Source organism: Sorex araneus, chromosome 2, assembly GCF_027595985.1.
Source record: "Sorex araneus isolate mSorAra2 chromosome 2, mSorAra2.pri, whole genome shotgun sequence".
Taxonomy (NCBI): Eukaryota; Metazoa; Chordata; class Mammalia; order Eulipotyphla; family Soricidae; genus Sorex; species Sorex araneus.
This window is the reverse complement of record NC_073303.1, coordinates 47,412,983-47,426,376: the sequence shown is the minus strand read 5'-3', so window position 1 is coordinate 47,426,376 and position 13,394 is coordinate 47,412,983.

The window sequence follows — 13,394 nt, the reverse complement described above, 5'->3', positions numbered from 1 at the left end:
TGACAATCTTCGCATCCGTGTTTATCAGGGATATTGGCCTGTAGTTTTACTTGTTAGTGGTATCTTTATTTGCTTTTGGTATTAGGGAGATATGTGCCTCATCGAAACTGTTTGGGAGAGTTCCTGTTTCTTCAATTTCCTGGAAAAGCTTTAGGAGAATTGGCAAAGGTCCTCTTTAAAAGTTTGGAAGAATTCACTGGTGAATCCATCTGGGCCTGGGCTTTTGTTTTTGGGAAGATGATTGATTACAGTTTCAATTTCCTTGATATTAATGGGTCTATTCAGGTATTCCAAGTCTTCTTTGTTCAGTCTTGGGAGATTGTAGGAATCAAGGAATTTATCCATTTCTTTTAGGTTCTCTTGTTTTGTGGCATACAGACTTTCAAAGTAGTCTCTGATGATCTTTTGAGTTTCTTTGGTTTCTGTTGTGAGGTACCCCTTTTCATTTCTGATTTGGTTTATTAGGGTTCTCTCTCTTTCTTTGTGAGTCTAGCTAGTGATTTATCAATCTTGTTTATTTTCTCTACGAACCACCTCTTGGTTTCATTGATTTTTTGGATTGTTTTTTGGGTTTCTATCTCATTAATCTACTCTAAGTTTTATTATTTCTTTCCTTAGGTTTGGTTTGGGTTCCTTTTGCTGGTCCTTTTCTAAGATCTTGAGCTGTGAAGTCAAATTATCTATGTAGGCCCTTTATTTCTTCCTGAGGAATGTTTGCAGAGCTATAAATTTTCCCCTTAACACAGCTTTGGCTGCGTCCCATAGGTTCTGATAGCTTGTGTTTTCATTCTCATTTGTTTCGAGGTATCTTTTGATTTCTTCCTTGATTTCCTTCCTGACCCACTCATTGTTCAACAATGAGTTGTTTAATTTCCAGATGTTCAATTTGGTGCTCTGTGTCTGTTTGTGATTAGCTTCTATCTTCATCGCATCATGGTCTGAAAAGATATTTGATACAATTTCTATCTTCCCAATTATATTGAGGTATGTTTTGTGAAAATGGTCCATGTGCACTGGAAAAGAATGTGCATTCTTTCTTTTTGAGTTGTAAAGCCCTGTGTAGGTCTGTCCGCCCTCTCTCTTCCTTTTCTTCCTTCAGAGCCATTGTTTCCTTGCTGAGTTTTGTTCTTGTGGATCTATCCAGAGGTGATAAGGCAGTGTTGAAGTCTTCGACTGCTATTGTGGTGCTAGCGATGCCCTCCTTAAAGTCTGTTAGGAGTTGTTTTAAGTATTTAGCTGGTCACTTCTTAGATGAGTATACATTTAAGAGTGTGATTTCTTCCTGTTGTATATATCCCTTGATGAATAGAAAATGACATTCGCTGTCCCTTCTAATCTTTTTCAACCTGAAATCTGTGTTGTCGAATACTAGTATTCGACAGCTTTTGTGATGGGTTGTTTGCTTGGAGGATTGTTTTCCATCCTTTCACTTTGAGCCTGTGTTTGCTCTGACTTTTCAGGTGTGTTTCTTGTTGGCAGAAGAAAGTTGAGTTTAGTTTCCAAATCCATTTTGCCACTCTGTGTCTCTTGATTGGTGCATTTAGACCATTGACATTGAGAGAGATTATTGTCATGGGATTTTGTGCCATCTGTCTGTAGGATTTGTTGTTCCTGTAGGGTTTTTCCTTGTCTTACAGTAGCCCCTTTAGTCCTTCTTTTAAGTTTGGTTTTGAGTCTATGAAGTTCCTGAGCTGTTGTTTATCCATGAAATAGTGTATGGTTCCTTCAAGTTTAAGTGAGAGTTTAGCTGGATAAAGTATTCTTGGTGAGGTGTTTATTTCATTGAGTTTTTCCACTATATCCCACCACTGCCTTAGGGCTTGGAGGGTTTCCTCTGATAGGTCTGCTATAAATCTGAGGGGTGCTCCTCTGTATGTAATTTCCTTCTTTTACCTTGCTGCTTGCAGTATTGTGTCTCTATCCGAGGCATCATTCTGAGTATGATATGCCTTGGAGTTTTTTTTTTTTCAGGGTCCCTTTAAGCTGGCACCCTTTGGGCTCCTTGGATTGGATGCCTGCAATCTCCAGCTCTGGGAATTTCTTAGCAATGATGTCTTTAACTGTGGTCTTTTCATTGAGATTAGTTCCCTGTGCTTCTGGTACTCCAATGATTCTTATGTTGCTCCTCTTGAGGTCATCCCCTAGGACTATGATCCAACCTAGAGCCATTTTGAGGTCTTTTGCCATTATCTGTTGTTGCCTGTAAGCTTTCTGTAGCTCATCTTCAAGCTCACTGATTCTGTCTTCAGCTATAACCATTCTGCTGTTGAGGGCTCCTACTGAGTTTTTTTATTTCATCTATCGATTCCTTTATTTGTGTCACTTCAGTTTGTAGCTTTGAAATTTCTGCTCTAATTTCTTCCTGTATTTTCTTGGTGGTCCATTCCAATGCTGCGTTCATATCCTCCCTTAATTTATTGGAAGTCTGTTCCACAGATGCTTTGAGTTTGTTGACCATCTTCACGATTTTCTCTCTGAATTCTTTATCTGAGAGGAGGTTGTATTTGTGGGTAACCCCTGTTGAAGCTTCTGCAATCTTTCCTTCATTTCTTCTTGTGGTGGGGATTTTCGCTATTTCTTCATGTTGTTATGGTACTATAGAGTTGGAATCCTCCAGTTCTCTATACCTATGCCCTCTTTTGCAAGAGAGAATTCTGGATGAGCTAAGTTGATGATGGTAGCATTTTTACCCTTCTAGAATATTTTCTTACTCTCAGGCGCTCTTCATAGTTTATGTAGGGCCTCCAGTGAAGAGTTGAGGCTATGATCTCTTTATGAAGGGCTTTGTGCAGCTTCTTGTGTTCACTGACAGCTTTTGTGAAAATAGGCTAATGCACTATTGACATATAGTGATTGAGATGGCCAGGGTGTTATTCAAAGATGTAGGTTTTACAGATTGTGGCCAAATTCCAAAGTACAGGGAAGGGGAAGAATAACAGCCCCAAAGGAGGCCACGCCCCTTTTGAGGCCTTGCCCCCTTACGTAAAGGATACACCCCCACCAACCTATTGGGGAAGAGGGGCTGGAAACCCGGGTGCTTCGGGGCAGCGGATGAGGCTGGCAGGACAGCTCTGACAGGCCGGGTGGGTGGGGCTGAGGGCGCTCCCAAGTTCCTGGTTGAGGAAGTGCAGAGTTATAGTGGTGAGCAGGGAAGCCTGGCAGCGGGAATTTGGGGTGCTCTACTTTTTATTTTATACTGCTTTGAATCTGCATAGTGCAATGGCCAAGATTATCATTTTGACAATATTAATGCTCCCAATTATGAACAAAGATATATTTACATTTCTTTATGTCCTCCTTTTTTCTTTTAGCAATGTTTTGTAATTTCTTTAAGTAAACATTTAATCTCTTTTTAAAAGCTGATTCCCAGGCTTTTTATTTTCTGAGTACAGTTGCAAATAATACTGATTTTTTAATTTCACTCTCTTCTATTGCATTATTTGCATATAGGAAAACAGAGTTTGTAGCTTGACTCTTCACTATAAAAGTGTATTTTTACTAGGAGCTTTTTTTGTGGAATCTTTGAGATTTTTCCAGTCTTCATTTTTTATTTTTTCCCCTCATTTGTCCCTTCCTTCTCTACCTCCAACCACTCTGACCTTTTTATCCACCAGGATCAGAGTCTTTGCATTTCACATTGTTTCTGGCAAAGATGTCTGCCTCACATTCTTCATCTCATCATATCTTGGAATCCTCCAGCTTTATTCTTCATGATTCAGGCCTCTTGCTACTATTTACTCCTTATTACATAACTCAATTCTATTGATTCACACGGACATTAATATAATCTTACTAAAAATATTTACCTAAATAAGGATAGTTTGCTTATATTCCTCACATCTAGCTGAGCTCCTGACATGTGCATGGTTAGCATGTGATTAATTAGTAAAATGAATAAAACAATAGATTAATGTTATTGCCTGAATGAGTTACCAGTACCTCTGGAAGGATGCATGCTTCTTTGGATTCAATAAGATTTCACAAAACTGGATCAGAGATCTCACCCCTAAAATCATCTGGAGGAAGTTTTAGTGAACTCATCTAGTGCTTCCGGTTGTGTTAGGATTCAAAGACATTGTACAGTTGCAATGTCTTTCCCCAGGGAACAAGGTGGAAATGCATGGCCAGTCTGGAAGAGTCTCCAAAGATGCACAATAAACTAATGGAAAAGGCTTTCATTGAGAATCCATGTTCTATATGCGCCATGAATTTAGTGTCAAATAGGGCTAGGTAAACTGCTTGGTCTTAAGGAAACAGTTGAACCAAGCTGATCAGCTATCAGATTCTGCTCTCCAGACTCCATTCAACTGAAGAAGTCACTTAGTCTCCTGACTTCTCCATTGGCTCAACTGCAAAATGTATTTACAAAAACACCACTTGCTTCATAAGATTGGAAAGGGATCTAAAATATTGCCTGACACCAAGAAAGTGATCAATCAGAATCAAATGTTTTGTAAACTGGTAATCAAAGTCTTTTTCAAACCCAAGGTCCTTCCATTGCTCAGTTTACCTTACTTTCTGCCCAAACTTGACTGGCCTTATTGTCTGAGAAGGCAACATAGAGTTTCCAGTATCTCCACTTTTGTCCAGGCTAGCACAATGCTTTTTTGTACATCAAGGCTGACTCCTCTGACAGCTACATATTTCGAAGATTCATTTTTCTTTTCTTTTCTCCCTGAACTAGCAAACTATAATTTACTTCAGACTAGAAATAGTTCTCTTCCACCTGAAAAGCATGCCACATACGAATCATTGATCAATTAATTAGGCAGCACCTATTAAATACAACTTCCTTAAATACTTAGGGGGCCACACTAGTGGTGCTCAGGGCTTACTCCTGGGTCTGTGCTCAGAGATCACTCCTGGAAGATCTCAGAGAACCATACAGAGTACCAAGGATAGAGTCAGCCTCATGCAGGGCAAGTGCCCTACCTGCTGTACTATCTCTCCAACTTATGTAAATCTTAATTGTCATGGGTTTTTCAGTGGTTGAGTTTCTGTATCGTCAGACTTAGTCAACTTGAGGACATTGCTGCTAGATTTTTACATCATTCAGAAATTGCTATAAATATTACCTGATATTTTCCTATAAATTTGAGCCACAATTTCATGCTCATTAAAGCCCTCAAGTTCAATCATAAGACATTATGTTTAAATAACAGCTTTCTGTGATCTTTCAAACACTCCAGCAGTCTATTTCTAAATAGCTACCCTCTCCACATCCAACTTCAGAGTACTGAAGGGAAATGGGCTGTTTATGATCAATTTCCTGATTCCAGGATTTGTACTTTTAACAAGCCTGAAGTTGCCGTGAGTGTACATACTGCTCAATAGGAGGAATGCACTCAAAGAAATACATCTGAAAAAAATTGGAGAATAAATGAATCAATGTTCTTTTCATTTAGCAACTGAAACATACAATGTGCAGAATAAGTTTATGATAGTGGTAGTATAGTTTGCAGAGCAGAACTTTTAAGTTGGATTCATTTATTTAATAGTTCAATTTCAATCGCAAAGAAATATGTTTTGGTAAAAACCATGGATATATGTAACAGTAGTATAGCACACTACTGTCTGTGATCTTTAACTTATATGTGTGTGTGTGTGTGTGTGTGTGTCTGTGTCTGTGTTTGTATCATATCTGGTAGGAAAGACACAAATAGTAAGAAGTTTTATTGGGAGGCGTGTGTAGAATGACAACTTGTTATTCATTATAAATTGCTTCAAATATTGTATTTAAAATAATGTTCAAATTGCCTAGTGTACACATTGAGACTGAAAAAAATAGATAAAATAGTTTAAGTGTGTCTTCCTAATCTCATGGATATTTTCTTCAAACAAGGATAAACATTTGAGGGGAGAAGATCTACTACAAATTGAATTACATTTAGAGAATGGAGGGATAACTCAATGTGCTGAGCAAATACTTTTTACGAAGAAGTCATGGTTTGGTCCCAGACACTACATGATTCTTTGAGCACTATTGGGAGTCAACCCTATGCACAGAGCCACAAGGAGTCTCTAAACACCCCAGGTGTTAACGAACCTAATACAAAATTAAAATAATATAAACTAAAAAAAATAACACACTAAACCTTACATTTCCCATAGTGCCCCCAAAACTAATAAAATGAGGCACAAAATAAGAATGCATTATGCCACAAAATTATCGACCAAGAGGTAATAAGGCAGTGTTGAAGTCTCCAACTACTATTGTATTGCTACCAATGTCCTCCTTGAAGTCTATTAGCAGTTGTTTTAAGTATTTTGCTGACCCTCATTGAGTGCATATATACTTAGGAGTGTGATTTCTTCCTGATGTACATATCCCTTGGTTATTAAAAAATAGCCTTTACTGTCCCTTCTAATTTTTTTTAGCCTGAAATCTATGTTGTCAGATACTAGTATGGCCACCCCAGCTTTTTTGAGGGAGTTGTTGGTTTGAAGGATTATTTTCCATCCTTTGGCTTTGAGTCTGTGCTTGCTCTGACTGTTCAGATGTGTTTCTTATAGGCAGTAGAATGTTGGATTCAGTTTTTTAATCTATTTTGCCACTCTGTCTCTTAATTTGTGCATTTAAACCCATGATATTGAGAGAGATTTTTGTCAAGGGGTTTTGTGCCATCTTTCTGTAGAGGTTTGTTGTGCTTATAGGGTTTGTCTTGCCTTACAGTAGCCCTCTCAATCCTTTTTTTAAGGTTGGTTTGAGTCTATGAAATTCCTGAACTGTTGTGTATCCATGAAATAGCGTATCATTCCTTTTTGTCTGAGTGAGGATCTACCCAGATAAAGTATTCTTGGTAAGGCGTTCATTTCATTGAGTTTTTTCACAATATCCCACCACTGTCTTTGGGCCCAAATGGTTTCCTCTGATAAATCTTCTATAAATCTACCGGGTGCTCTTTTGTATGTGATTTCCTTCTGCAAACCTTGCTGCTTGCAGTGTGGTGTCTTAATCTGTGGGATTAATCATTCTGATTATGATAAATTTTGGAGTTTTTTAAATTAAGTTTTCTTTTAGCTAGTACCCTTCGGGCTTCTTGGATCTGGATGCAAGCATTCTTCAGCTCTGGGAACTCCTCAGCAATGATATCTTTAACTGTTGTTACTTCATTGGGTTTATCTCCCTGACCTTCTGGTACTCCGATAAATAATTATTAAGAATAAGAATGTTGGGGCTGGAGCGATAGCACAGCGGGTAAGGCGTTTGCCTTGCACTCGGCCGAACTGAGTTCGATTCCCAGCATCCCATATGGTCCCCTGTGCACCGCCAGGTGTGACCCAAAAAGCAAAAAAAAAAAAAAAAAAAGATAAGAATGTTATTCTTTTGAATTCATCCCCTACGTCTCCTACTTGCAGTTGAGCTATTTTGAGGCCTTTTACCATTGTCTGTTGTTGCCTATACGCTTTCTGCATCTCATTTTCAAGGTCACTGATTCTGTCTTTGGCTGTTGTCATTTGGCTGTTGAGGGCACCCTCTGAGTTTTTGACTTCATCTACTAAATTCTTTATTAGTGGCATTTCTGTTTGTAGCTTTCTTATTTCTGTTATCATTTCTTCCTGTATTTTATTGGCTGTCTTTTCCACTGTTTCTTTCAAATTAATCCTCCTTTACTAGATATCTGTTCCACCATTTCTTTGAACTCATTGAATATCCTCAATATTTCATCTCTGAATTCTTTATCAGAGAGATTTTATATGTGGGTATTCCCTTTTGAGGCTCCTGGACTCTTTCTTTCATCTGTTCCTCGTGATGGGGATCTGAGATGTTTCCTCATGTTGCTGTAGTAGCATGGAGGTGGATTCCTCCAGTTCACTATCAGTGGCCCCCTCTTGCTGCAAGGCAGGATTCTGGATTAACTTGGTTAATGGTGGTTTCCTTTTTCCCCTTCAAGAATACTAACTTCCTCTTTGTTGATCCTGTGTTACTTACGTGAAGCCACTAGTGCAACTTCAGGTTATGTGTTGTTTTACATTAGGCTTACTCAGATTCTTGTGTTTTGATGAGTTTTGGGAGTATTTTGATGGGAATGGACTAGTGGACTATTGGCCTAATATGTTGCCAGGCTGTCCTCTTAAGAATTAAGTAACCCCTACAAAGCAAAAAAAAAAAAAAACCAAACACTAATAACCTGTGCATCACTGGGTATGACCCAAAAAGTAAAAAAAAAAAAAATTAGGTGACAGAGGTTGAGATATGAGTCCAAAGCACTTCATAGCGGAAAATAGAAGTACATGTTCTAGAAGGGGAAAATAAAAATGTGATCACCATCGACTAGTTCATCCAGAATACTTTTTCGCAACAAGAGGGAATAGGGATAGTGAACTCGAAGGTCACTCCTCCATAACACCACAACAACATGAAGAAACAGTGCAAATCCCCACCACAAGGAGAGGACGATGAAAGGAGTCCATAAGCCTCAATAGGTGTTTCCCACAAACTTGAGCTCTCTGATAAAGAATTCAGAGATGAAACGCTGAAGATGCTCAACAAACTCAAAGTAATGATGGAACAGGTATCCATTAAATTAAAAGAAGATCTGGAAGAAACAATGGAACTGACAGCCAAGAAAATAAAGGAAGAAATGAGAGCAAAAATAAAAAAGCTACAAAAAGAAATGTCACGAATAAAGGATTCAGTAGATGAAATAAAATAACTCAATGTGTGCCCTCAACAATTGAATGGCTACATCAGAAGACAGAATCAGTGAGCTTGAAGCTGAGCTGCAGGAAGCCTACAGGCAACAACAAACAATAGGAAGAGACCTCAAAATAGCTATAGGGCGAATCAGAGTCCTAGGGGATGATTTCAAGAGGAACAACATTAGAATCATCTGAGTACTAGAAGGACAGGGAAGCCACAATGAAAAAGCCACAGTCAAAGAAATCATTGCTGAAAAGTTCCCAGAACTGGAGAATGCAGACGTCCAGATTCAAGGAGCCCAAAGAGTGCCAGATAAAAGAGACCCTAACAAAAAATCTCCTAGACATATCACAGTTAGAATGATGTACATCATGGATAGAGACACAATACTGCAAGCAGCAAGGTCAAAGAAGGAAATCAAAGAAGCACCCCTTAGATTCACAGCAGACCTACCAGAGGAAACCCTTAAAGTCTGAAGGCAATGGTGGGATAAAGTGAAAAAACTCAATGAAATGAACACTTCACCAAGAATATTTTATTCAGCTAAACTCTCATTCAAAGTTGCAGGAACTATTTTGTGGATAACAACAGCTCAGGAAACTCATAGACTCAAAACCAAACCTAAAAGAAGGACTAAAGGATTATTTTAAGACAAGAAAAACCCCTACAAACACAACAAACCCTTACAGAAAGGTGGCACAAAACCCCATAACAATAATATCTTTCAATGTCAATGCTCTGAATTCACCAATTAAGAGACACAGAGTGGCAAAATGGATTCAGAGACTGAACCCAACATTCTGTTGCCTAGAAGAAACACATCTGAACAGACAGAACAAACACAGACTCAAGTCAAAGGATGGAAAACAATCCTGCAAGCAAACAACTAGGGGTGGCCTTACTAGTATCGGACAACATAGATTTCAGGTTGAAAAGATTAGAAGGGACAATGAAGGCCATTTTTATTAATCAAGGGATATGTACAGCAGGAAGAAATCACACTCCTAAACATGTAAGCACCCAATGAGGGACCAGCTAAATACCTACAACTGCTAACAGACCTTAAGAAGGACATTGCAAGCAATACAATAGTAGTTGTAGATTTCAACACCGCCCTATCACTTCTGGATAGATCAAGAAAATTAAAACTCAGCAAGGAAATACCGGCTTTGAAGGAAGAAATAGAAGAGAGAGGGCTAATAGATCTACACAAGACTTTATATCCCCTCCCCCCAAAAAGAAGACATATTCTTTTCCAGTGCACATGGAAATTTTTCCAGAATAGACCATGTGCTGGGCGACACAACATACCTCAACAGAATCAGGAAGATAGACATTTTATCAGATATCTTTTTAGACCATGATGAACTGAAGATAGAAGTTAATCATGTACAGATGCAGAAAACCAAATCAAACACCTGGAAATTAAACAACTCAATGTTGAGCAATGAATGGGTCAGGAAGGAAATAAGGGAAGAAATCAAAAGGTACGTGGAAACAAATGGGAATGAAGACACGAGCTACCAGAACCTGTGGGACACGGATAAAGCCATGTTAACAGGGAAATTTATAGCCCTGAAAGCATTTCTCCAGAAGAAAGAAAGGTCCCCACATAAATTACTTGACTTCATCGCTCAAAATTTTAAAAAGGGACCAACAAAAGGAGCCCAAAACAGGCAGAAGGAAAGAGATAATAAAACTTAGAGCAGAAATCAATAACATGGAAACCCAAAAGACAATCTAAAAGATCAATGAAACCAAAAGCGTGTTCTTCGAGAAAACAAACACTATTGAAAATAAACCAGTAGCAATACTCACAAAAAAAGAGAGAAAACCCTAATAAACCAAATCAGAAATGAAAAAGGAGATATCACAACAGAAACCAAAGAAATTCAAAAGATTATCAGAAACTACTTTGAAAATCTGTGTGCTACAAAACAAGAGAACCTAAAAGAAATGAATAAATTCCTGGGTTCTTATAATCTCCCAAGGCTGAATGAAGAAGACATGGAATACCTGAATAGTCCAATTAATATCAAGGAAATTGAAACTGTTATCAAAAGTTTTCCCAAAAACAAAAGCCCAAGTCCGGATGGATTCACTAGTGAATTCTTTCAAACATTTAAAGAGGACCTATTGCCAGTTCTTCTCAAGCTTTTCCAGGAAAATGAAGACAGAAACCCTCCCAAACAGTTTCTATGAAGCTCATATCTCCCTAATACCAGAAGCAAACAAAGACACCACAAAAACAGAAAACTACAGGCCAATATCCCTGATGAACATGCAAAGATTCTCAACAAAATATTAGCAAATAGAATTCAACAACTCATCAAAAAGATCATACACCATGACCAAGTGGTATTCATCCTGGGGATGCAAAGATGTTTTAACATTCAAGAATCAATCAACATAATCAATCTATCATATCAATAAAGGAAAAGATAAGAACTATATGATTATATCAATACATGCAGAGAAAGCATTTGACAAGATCCAGCACCCCTTTATGATGAAAACTCCCACCAAAATGGGTATAGAAGGGACTTTCTTCAATAAAGTCAATAAAGTCATCCTCAATGAGGAAAAACCTAAGAGCCTTCCCTCAAAGATCAGGACGAGACAAGGATTCCCACTCTCTCCACTTCTGTTCAATATAGTACTGGAAGTACTTGCAATAGTGCTTAGGCAAGAAAAAGATATTAAGGGCATTCAGGTAGAAAAGGAAGAAATCAAGTTCTCACTATTCGCAGATGATATGATACTCTACTGAGAGTACCCTAAAACCTCTACCAAAGAGCTCCTAAAACAATAGATTTGTACAGTAAAGTTGCAGACTATAATATCAATACCCAAAAGTCCATGGCTTTCCTTTACGCAAATACGAGAGAAGAAAGTGACATGAAAAAAACAATCCCATTCACAATCGTGCCTCAGAAAATCAAGTACCTCAGAACCAGCTTAACTAAGGCGGTAGAGGACTTGTACAAAGAAAACTACAAAACACTACTTCAAGAAATAAAAGAGGACATGAGGAAATGGAAAGATATCCCCTGCTCATGGATTGGCAGAATTAACATAGTCAAAATGGCAATACTCCCTAAAGCATTTTACACATTCAATGCGATTCCTATAAAGATACCCATGACATTCTTCCAAGAGTGGATCAAACACTCCTGCAATTCATATGGAACAGTAAGCCTCCACGAATAGCTAAAGCAACTCTTGGGAAAAAATATGGGAGTAATAACTATCCCCAACCTTAATCTCTATTACAAAGCAGTAATAATTAAAACAGCATGGTACTGGAATAAGGTATAGCCACAAACCAATGGAACAGGGTTGAATATCCTGACACACAACCTCAAATATATGATCATCTAATCTTTGACAAGGGAGAAAGAAATGTGAGTGGAGCAAGGAAAGCCTCTTCACCAAATGGTGTTGGCAAAACTGGACAGCTACACGCAAAACAATGGGCTTAGATCTCTACCTAACACCATGTACAAAAGTCAGGTCAAAGTGGATGAAAGATTTCAACATCAGGCCAGAATCCATAAGTTACATTGAAGACAAGGTTGGCAAAACCCTCCACGACATTGAAGCTAAAGGTATTTTCAAAGATGACACATCACTTGCCAAGCAAGTGAAAACAGAGATAAGTAAATGAGACTACTTTAAACTAAGAAGCTTATGCACCTCAAAAGAAACAGTGACCAAAATAGAAAGACAGTCTACAGAATGGGAAAGGATATTTACCCAATACCTGTCTGATAAGGGGTTGATATCAACGATATACAAGGCACTGGTTGAACTCTACAAGAAGAAAACATCCAACCCCATCACAAAATGGGGGGTGGAAATGAACAGAAATATTCTCAAAGGAGAAATTCTTTTTATTTATTTAATTATTTACTTTTAATTAAATTTTATTGAATCACCGTGAGATAGTTACAAGCTTTCATGCTTGGGTTACAATCTCACAATGATCAAACACCCATGCCTCCACCAGTGCACATTCCCACCACCAATATCCCGGGTATAACCCCCCTTCCCCACCCTCCCCCTGCCTCTAAGGCAGACAATATTCCCCATACTCTCTCTACTTTTGGGCATTATAGCTTGCAACACAGACACTGAGAAGTCATCATGTTTGGTCCATTATCTACTTTCAACATGCATCTCCCATGCCAACTGGTTCCCCCAGCCATTATTTTCTTAGTGATCCCTTCTCTTTTTTTTTTATTTTTATTATATCACCATGTGGAAAGATACACAGTTTTCAGGTTTATGTCTCAGTTATACAATATTCAAACACCATCCCTTCACCAATGCCCGTATTCCACCACCAGAATCCCCAGTATACCCCCCGCCCCCCACCCCCCACTGTATAACTGATGAATTTCACTTCATTTTCTCTTTACCTTGATTACGTTCCATATTGCAAAACAAAACTCACTATTGTTGTTGGAGTTTCCCCCCAAGAAAGACAGCCTTACTAAGGAAGCATTTGATAATTGGTTTTCCATTAAAAGATTGTATGTTTTCAGTTTTTAGAAAAGGTCGCGCGGCCACGTGGTTCGGATGTGTTCCAGTCCTGCAACCCGGAGCCGTGTTAGTTGCTGCTCAGTGTCGCCAGGGCTCCATTTGGAGAAGGCGTCCCAGCTGTACCTCCTCCGTCTGGATCCCTGGTGTTGTTGGCCCGGATTCCAGTCCGGAGCATTTCTCCGGCCGCGTTGCTCACCAGACTGCC